Source organism: Phodopus roborovskii, unplaced genomic scaffold (genome assembly GCF_943737965.1).
Source record: "Phodopus roborovskii unplaced genomic scaffold, PHOROB, whole genome shotgun sequence".
NCBI classification, from domain to species: Eukaryota; Metazoa; Chordata; class Mammalia; order Rodentia; family Cricetidae; genus Phodopus; species Phodopus roborovskii.
In genome coordinates this window covers 16,120,418-16,128,123 of record NW_026126636.1, presented here as the reverse complement: position 1 = coordinate 16,128,123, position 7,706 = coordinate 16,120,418, and the positions used below count along the sequence as shown (strand labels likewise).

Here is a 7,706-nt window from a genome sequence, read left to right as displayed (position 1 = left end):
CTCTCTTAAAATAATGAGGGTATAAATGCTGTACCTAGTATGGTGCTATTAATCTAGTTTAACAGCAGTTGATACCCGGGCCAGAGGGTTACATAGTAAAACCCTGTCTAAAACAAAAAAATAAAAGGCTGGAGAGACGGCTCAGAGTTTAAGAGCACTGGTTGTTCTTCCAGAGGTTCTGAGTTCAATTCCCAGTAACCACATACACGTGGTGCCTCCTTCTGACCTGTAGGCATACATGCAGGCAGAACACTGTATATAAAATAAATAAGTCTTTTTTTAAAAAAGAAAGAACATTTTGCTTGTTTGTGCACAGACCCTGTATGGGCCTGAGCTAGGACCCCTGCATATATGTTATGGCTGTGTAGCTTTGGCAGGTCTCCCAACAATAAGAATGGGGTTGTCTCTGACCCTCTTGGCTCTGCATAGAACCCATTCCTCCTACAGGGCTGCCTCATCCAGGGGTGATAGAGGATGAGGGTTTATGTCCAGTCTTGCTGTATCTTATTAGGCCGTGTTCTGGTGATATCATTGGGAGACCTACTATTTCCTTTCTTCTTCTTCTTCTTCTCCTCCTCCTCCTTCTTCTTCCTTCCCCCCCCCTCTCTCTCTCTCTCTGAGTGTAAACAGAACAGGAGTTGGCCCCATATAGAGGGGATGTGGTAGGAGGACACTGACTAATTGAAGAAGTAGAAACTGAGGTGTAGATGTTATGTATGAGAGAAAAATAAAAGTTTTTTTAAAAAAAATTCTTTTGTTTGTAACAAGATCTTGTATAGGACTCCCTAGCCTTGGACTCCTCAATCTCTTGCCTTCCCCTCTCAAGTGTTAGGATCATAACTATAGGCCAAAAAGCTGCCTTTTTGGGTCAAAACATTTAAAAGAAGTAGAATAGCTTTTTATAGATTTTTTTTTTAAATTTTATATGTATGAATGTTGTAACTGCGTGTATTTTCTGCACATGCCTAGTGCCTGCAGAGGTCAAAAGAAGGTGTAAGCTTGCCTGGAAGTGGAGGTATAGGGGGTTGCAAGCCACCATGCAGGTGCAGGGAACCAAAGTTGGCTCCTCGGCAACAGCAACTGTTATTTTTGTTTTCTTTTTAAATACGGAATGCTTCGCGAATTTGCATGTCATCTTTACACAAGGGCCATGCTGATCTTCTCTGCATAGTTCCAGTTTTAGTATATGTGGTGCCAAAGTGATCATGCAACCATTTATCTTAAACAATGAACCATCTCCCCAATACCACCACCCCTCTTAAAAATATAAATGGTTCTCCCCAGCGGTTCCCTGGGCACACACTGCTTGGGGACTAGTCCATGTATATGGACCAACAAGGTCTACTGTCTCTGAAATCGCTCCAAGCATTGCCTGCTCCACATCCAGGACCTGCACTAATTGGGTCCCAACAGCTTTCAGGAGCCACACTTCTGGTGGTGACAGGTCCCAGGGCTGACCACCGGGCTCCTCACAGAGCATCTTACACGTCAACCTGCCTACCATTTTTCAGTGTAATAGAGCTTCTCCTTCAAGCTACATGCACATTTCCATCCCATGCCACAACAAGGATTTCTTTTGGTTGGCATGATGTATTGCGTGCTGGCCCGGGAAGTTCTCTGCATGATTCGCACCATTTCCCGTGAGCACCCACAGGAAGTTATGGATGAACTCTACTTCTGCAGAGACCAGGAGGAAATGAAGAGGAAACACAGGCTGTAGCTGAGAGGAGCCTGTGACCAAAGAGCAGACATTGAAGGGTATGATCCAAGACCAGTTCCGAAGATAAGAGTTTACTGCACTTATCACGGTTTCCTAGAAATGATAAAACTGAAAATACTTTTATTTCATTCCTAGCATTCTATACTTTTTGGGAGGAAGAAAAAGGGGCCTGGGGGCAGATAGAGGACCTTGGACCAAAGTAGGGTGGGCAGGGGTGTGATAAGAGAGATAAGGTTACGATAGTAGACGGGATCATTACCTTACAGTTTCCTCCCCCACCCCTTGCCTCCATCCATCTCAAAGTAGGATGTTTGATTTATATCCTGACTTTGCATTCTCAAAACTGAGTGACCAAAGTGATACATTGTCAGACCCATTCAAAAGCAAGAAGGCCGCAGTCCCTGGTGGAATCATTTATTCAGCTGAGGCATGGGCAGGTGTATCTCTAAATCCCGCTGAGCCAGTACTGCGTAGTGACTATCTGAGGGCACTGCCAATATCCTAGAATGTGTGAGATGGAGGCAGAAGGTTCAGGAGTTCAAGGTCATCTTATCTGAAACCCAAATTATAGCCTCATTTTTTTGTTTTGTTCCCTTCTGTTTTCTTTGGGGTGGGGGGCTGGTCTTGAACTCACTGTGTATGTTGGACCCTAATTCTGGGATCCTGATGGGCTGGTGGGAGAGCCCCAAGACACAAACACCAAAACCAGGAGATGCAACAAGCAAGAGGTGTTTATTGAATGAGTGCACTCGGGTATCAGCAATCTTGGGGAAAGCTACACAGCCCTCAGAGGGTCCAGATTCTTTTTATAGAGAAGACCACAAATCAGCATACATGCATGGGGCACAAGGTGATTGGTTACAAAGTATGATCTCACGTTTGAGAGATCACCCAGGTATGACCTGTTCTTATTCAAGGGATAAACCATAGAATGACTTGGAAAGTCCCCAGACTGTCCGTTGGCCAGGAGTGGCCCAGACAAGGCTGTTCATCTGGAATCATTTGTTCCAGGGTTGGGGGCCTATTTCCTTTTGGGCCAAGACCTGTGAGAAACTTCTTTCATACTCTGGCTTTCTCTTGGCTGTCACTAGCCCTATTTAACAAGATCAGTCTAGCATATAACCACTAGCCCCATCACCATAGTAACCTTTCTTGTTCTCATAATTCCTGATTTTTTTCCTCCCATGTCAACATCCATTCTTTATGATTTTCTATATTCCGCTTATAAGAATTATTTTCCTTCTTACATCCTTGCTCTGCAAAATAAAGGCTTTCAGTATGTGAGGACAGCCTCAAGCCTCTGATCCCCCAGTGTGTATGTGCAGAGGTTACAGGCTTAGCCACTACTGGTGTATTAGGTGTTGGATTTTAAATCCAGTCCTGCTGCATGTTAAACAAGTACTTTAAGACCCACAGAGCATGGACCTTTACGCTCCCACTCAAGAAAGGCGACACCCCAAATCACTCAGGAGAAGCGGTCTTGATGCAAATAGCATGAGGAGTTTTTTATTCCAAGAGCACTGGGGTCCACAGTCATACGCCACACAGGGGTAGAGGACTGAGGACCTCGAGGGCAGAATTGAGACAGCTTTTATAGGATTTACATCAAAGCAAACAAGGCCAGTTTCAAAGCTAGCCTGTTATTTTCACTAGGCCTAAAAGCAAGGTCATGGGACAGTTCAAAACTTGGAATGGTTAGTAAGGTTTCCTAGGTTACAGAGATTTAGCACACCTTCAAGGTTAGCGGGTTTTCTTTCTCAAGAACCAGAGGGCTCAGTGGCTTTGTCCTTGAGTGAATGAATGTACTTTCCAGTCAGGAAGTTATCGATATCTATTGGCAGAGGCTCTTGTTTTCTCTGTCTTTCCCTTTTTGTTATGAGTCCCATCTTTTAGTTATTAATTTTCTTTGTGGACAGGATGACCCAAACAGTTCCCAGACTGTTGTTGTGGATAACAACATTCTTCAGAAACCAGTCATTTTGATCAAGCTATTTCATGTGTTTTTCTTTTTTCCTGAGCTTTGCATGCAGCTAGGGTGATTTTTAAATACATGCTTGTAAGGAGTAAGGTTTTTTTCCTCCTGCCACTGGTCTTGTCCCCCCACCGCGCCAGCCCCAATTAACACACCGAATATCTGTATTTGATATAATGCTGTTGGCCAGGTACTAGTTTCTTATCGGCTAGCTCTGTCTTAATTATTAACCCATTTCTGTTAATCTCCACGTGGACTTATCTTACCAGAGAGCGGGGCCTATTCTCTCCTATCTCTCCATGTTGACTCCTCCTTACTACTTCCTCTTTCCTCCTTGTCTCCTAGTCCCTCCTATCTTCCTTTCCTATTGGCCAACAGTGCTTTATTCATTAGCCAGTATGAGAAACATATTTACAGAATGACATCTCCCATCACATGCTGATGGACTTTTTCTAAATTTCTAACTTTTAGTGGTCATTAGAGAGTTAAGCTGTATTTTCATCCTTTCAGTACAACATCCCTGAGCTATAGTCTTCCCTGCTTCCCATCCCTTACATACCTATCTGTTTGTCTATTTGTAGTGTTCTCCCCAGCCATTTTTGCCTGGTGAAGTCTCAGGATGGAGACCCTGTGGTTGTGTGTTACTCCACATTCCTAAGTCTGTGTTGATATCTTTATTTTGTTATTACTATTTGTTATTTGTTTTGTTGTTTTGTTTTTCGAGACAAGGATTCTCTGAGCATCCCTGGCTGTCCTGAACCTCCCTCTGTAGACCAGGTTGGTCTCAAACTCAGAGATCCATCTGTCTATCAGGTCCTGTGATTAAAACATGCTTTGCGCTTGGTAACTTTATATTCTCCATTAGAACAGACCAGTTTTTCTGGGAGGTGAGGCCACCATGTTCTCTGTTTATTCGTTCATTTGGGTTTTTTCTTGTGTTTTGTTTTGTTTTTGAAGACAGGCTTTCTCGGCATAACAGCCCTGTCTGTCCTGGAACTTGCTTTGTAGACCAGGTTGACCTCAGAATCACAGAGCTCCTCCCAAGGGCTGGAATTTCAGGTGTGTACCACCACCAGTTGTTGGGGAGTCTCCCATTTTAATTCCCTGTATTGGAGATCCAGAGGAAGGGACTTCCGGACTCCCAGGCCGGAGGGTAAAATGGGCGTGCCTAGTCTTTTAGTCACTAGAGGTTCAGAGGTGGGGATGGGCTGGAGGGATAAAGGAATCAGCTCCCAGCACCCGATCCTTTCTGTCAGCCTGAAGTTATGACTTCTCTCTCGAGCTCTGAGGGTGAAGATTCCCTTCATCTGTACTCACAGCTTCCACATGAAGCTCTCTTCTGACTCCAGCCTTGTTCTGTGGACCCTTCTCACTCAAATCTCCAACTTTCCATCAGGTATTTGACTTTATTTCTCCAGTGTGCTAGGGAGGGCCTTATATGCACTCATTGGTATTCTGTTTCATCCATCCCATGTTGGCTTGCCCTCGTTCACTGTAATCAAGACTACTCTTGAACACCTGATTTCACCATTTCTCACCTCTCTACAGTGGGGATTTACAGGTCTGTGTCACAGTGGGTCTACTACTGCTATGTAGATTTATAAGTTGGGTGTGGAAACTTGGCCTGGCCTCATACTCAATTTGTCCTCCTGTCCCTACCATCTCAAGTGATGGGATTATATGCATGTGATACCATGCACAGCTAAGGATGTAAATACATGTTACATATATATATATATATATATATGTATATATATATTTGTGTATGTGGGTGCGTGTGTAGAGATCAGAAGACAATGTGAAATTGGTTGCCTGTGTGTGAATACCAGGAATTGAACTCAGATCATTATCAGGCTAAGCTAAAACCCAATTGATCTGGATGGGCATAGCCCATGCCTGAGATCCCAGGACTTCAGCTCCTGAGGTGGACCTACTTCAGTAGACTACGAAACACTCTTAAATAACACTATAAATATAACATTGCACATGGCAAGGGGCTACAAAATTATAAATATTCTCTAGAGAGAATTTAACCTACAGTTTCCCATTCAGCCACACTCCAACTCTCAAAAGCAGACTTCCAAGAGGGCTGTGTTTTCTTTACAAAAAAATTAGTGTGGGTCTGCATTATGAAGTCCACCTTTGACCAAAGCCCTTGAGGAACAAAGGAAGGACGGCAGAGCTGGAAGAGCAGCCAATGATCATAAATTCTAAGCTATGTCTCCAGGCTCATAAAGAAAACAATTCCTGTGGTTCCTGTGGTGGCCCTAGGGTCTGGAGATCCAGGACAAAGGAGAGAGAGAGAGAGAGAGAGATAATGAGTTGGTGCATAGTTGATCTTAAAGGAAAAATGGGGCTGGAGATATGGCTCAGTAAAGAGCACTGACTGCTCTTCTAGAGGTCCTGAGTTCAATTCCCAGCAGCCACATGATGACTCCCAACCATCTGTAATGGGATCTGACGCTCTCTGCTGTGGTGTGCAGGTGTACATGCAGACAGCACTCACACATGAGATATGTCAGAAAAATAAATCTTAAAAGAAGAACATGTTGGGCTGTGCCTCAGTGGCACAGGCCTTTGATCAGAGTCCTCAGACAAGAGACAGATCTCTGAGGCCAAGGTCTGTCTACTGCCCATGACAGTTTAACCCTTCCCACCCAAGGCTTCAAGCAGAAGGAGACTTGGCCTCAAAGAGCTGCAATGTGTTTAATAGAAGACAAAGATGACAGGAATAAAAATCAGGAAGTGAGGGTATGTGTAAGGCATTTGGGGTGTAACTCAGCAATATATCCTATGTTTAGCATGCACCATCTCCAGGGTCCTGAGTTCATACCAAGAGCAAAGTTGGAAGAGGCTTTAGGTCTCGGGGTAAAAGGAGGGAGAGGATGCAGCCTGTGTGTGTGTGGGGGGGGGGGTTGGTCACTGAGACTCTGTCTTCCAGATGACCTACACCATCCAGGTCAGTAGAATTATTAGTTGGCTGTGGGTTGCCCCATGGTGAAGCCAGTGGCAAGGGTCATGAGATGAAAGTCACCTGTGTTAAGTTACCCTGCAAGACCTCATGTCAAAACAAGTTTGAACACTAAATCTAGTGCCATACTGGTGCATAGCTTTCAGGGAGCTGTGGGTTCAATATTCTGTCCCAGAAGTTGATAAAAGATCTCAGCCTTGGAGGCACTTTCTGTCACAGGACCCAGTTGTGCTGAGTACCCCGACTGAGGCTGGCCTTCCAGGATCATGGAGACCTGTGTGTGTCACCTACTGTCATTCCAGGACATTGCAAGTAAAAGAAACAGGGAAGGGGGCAGCTTAGAGCCCACCTCTCTAGGGTCTAGATCTAGGGAAGCAATGGGCCCTGGGGGTGGGAAGCTTGGTCGGAAGGAAGACTTGCACAAGGGCCAGCTGTTATTCCTAAGGTCCATTTTCAAAAGTCATAGGAAGCAGCGAAAGAGCCCACACTCCAGTTTTAAGTTACCCATCCAAAATTTCATGGTGAGTACAAACCTGTCTCAAGCCCAAAGTTAGCTCAGTTGGGAGAGAGAGTGATGACTCAGTGGGAGAAACTGAGATGCAGGTAGACAATTAGGGTAGACCCCAGCAATAGAGCCTGTGTTTGCAAAATGGCATCATTAGGAGTCACATTCACACCCAATACCAACATTTACAAGGTTTTAAATCTCAGGGTGGAGCGAGCTATAGAATGTAGCCTCAGTAGGAGGGCAATTTATCACTGAGAATCCTATTAGAGGAACTCTGCTTTCAAATAACAAGGTTTCTAATGTCCTTTATATCTTGTGTTTTTTGGGGGGGGTTGTTATTGTTTTCGTGTATGTGTGTGTGTGTGTGTGATTTCAAGATAGGTTTTTTGTTTGTTTGTTTTTGTTTACCCTTGGCTATCATGGAACTAGCTCAGTAGACCAGGTCTGAAGTCCTATTTTGAAAGGGAAAACTGTACCAGCCTACACCATCCAGACCAGTAAGAAATATAAACTGACTGGGGGTGTCCCACGGTGG

At 44.5% G+C, this 7,706-nt stretch overlaps 1 non-coding gene across 1 annotated transcript; it reads right to left on the bottom strand.

The window, feature by feature from the left end:
• Nucleotides 1–1,100: 1,100 nt before the first annotated feature.
• LOC127239052 (U6 spliceosomal RNA) lies at nucleotides 1,101–1,207 on the bottom strand. Its single transcript, XR_007835952.1, has one exon. It is a non-coding gene; the product is annotated as a U6 spliceosomal RNA (small nuclear RNA).
• Between the last annotated feature and the right edge of the window lie 6,499 nt (nucleotides 1,208–7,706).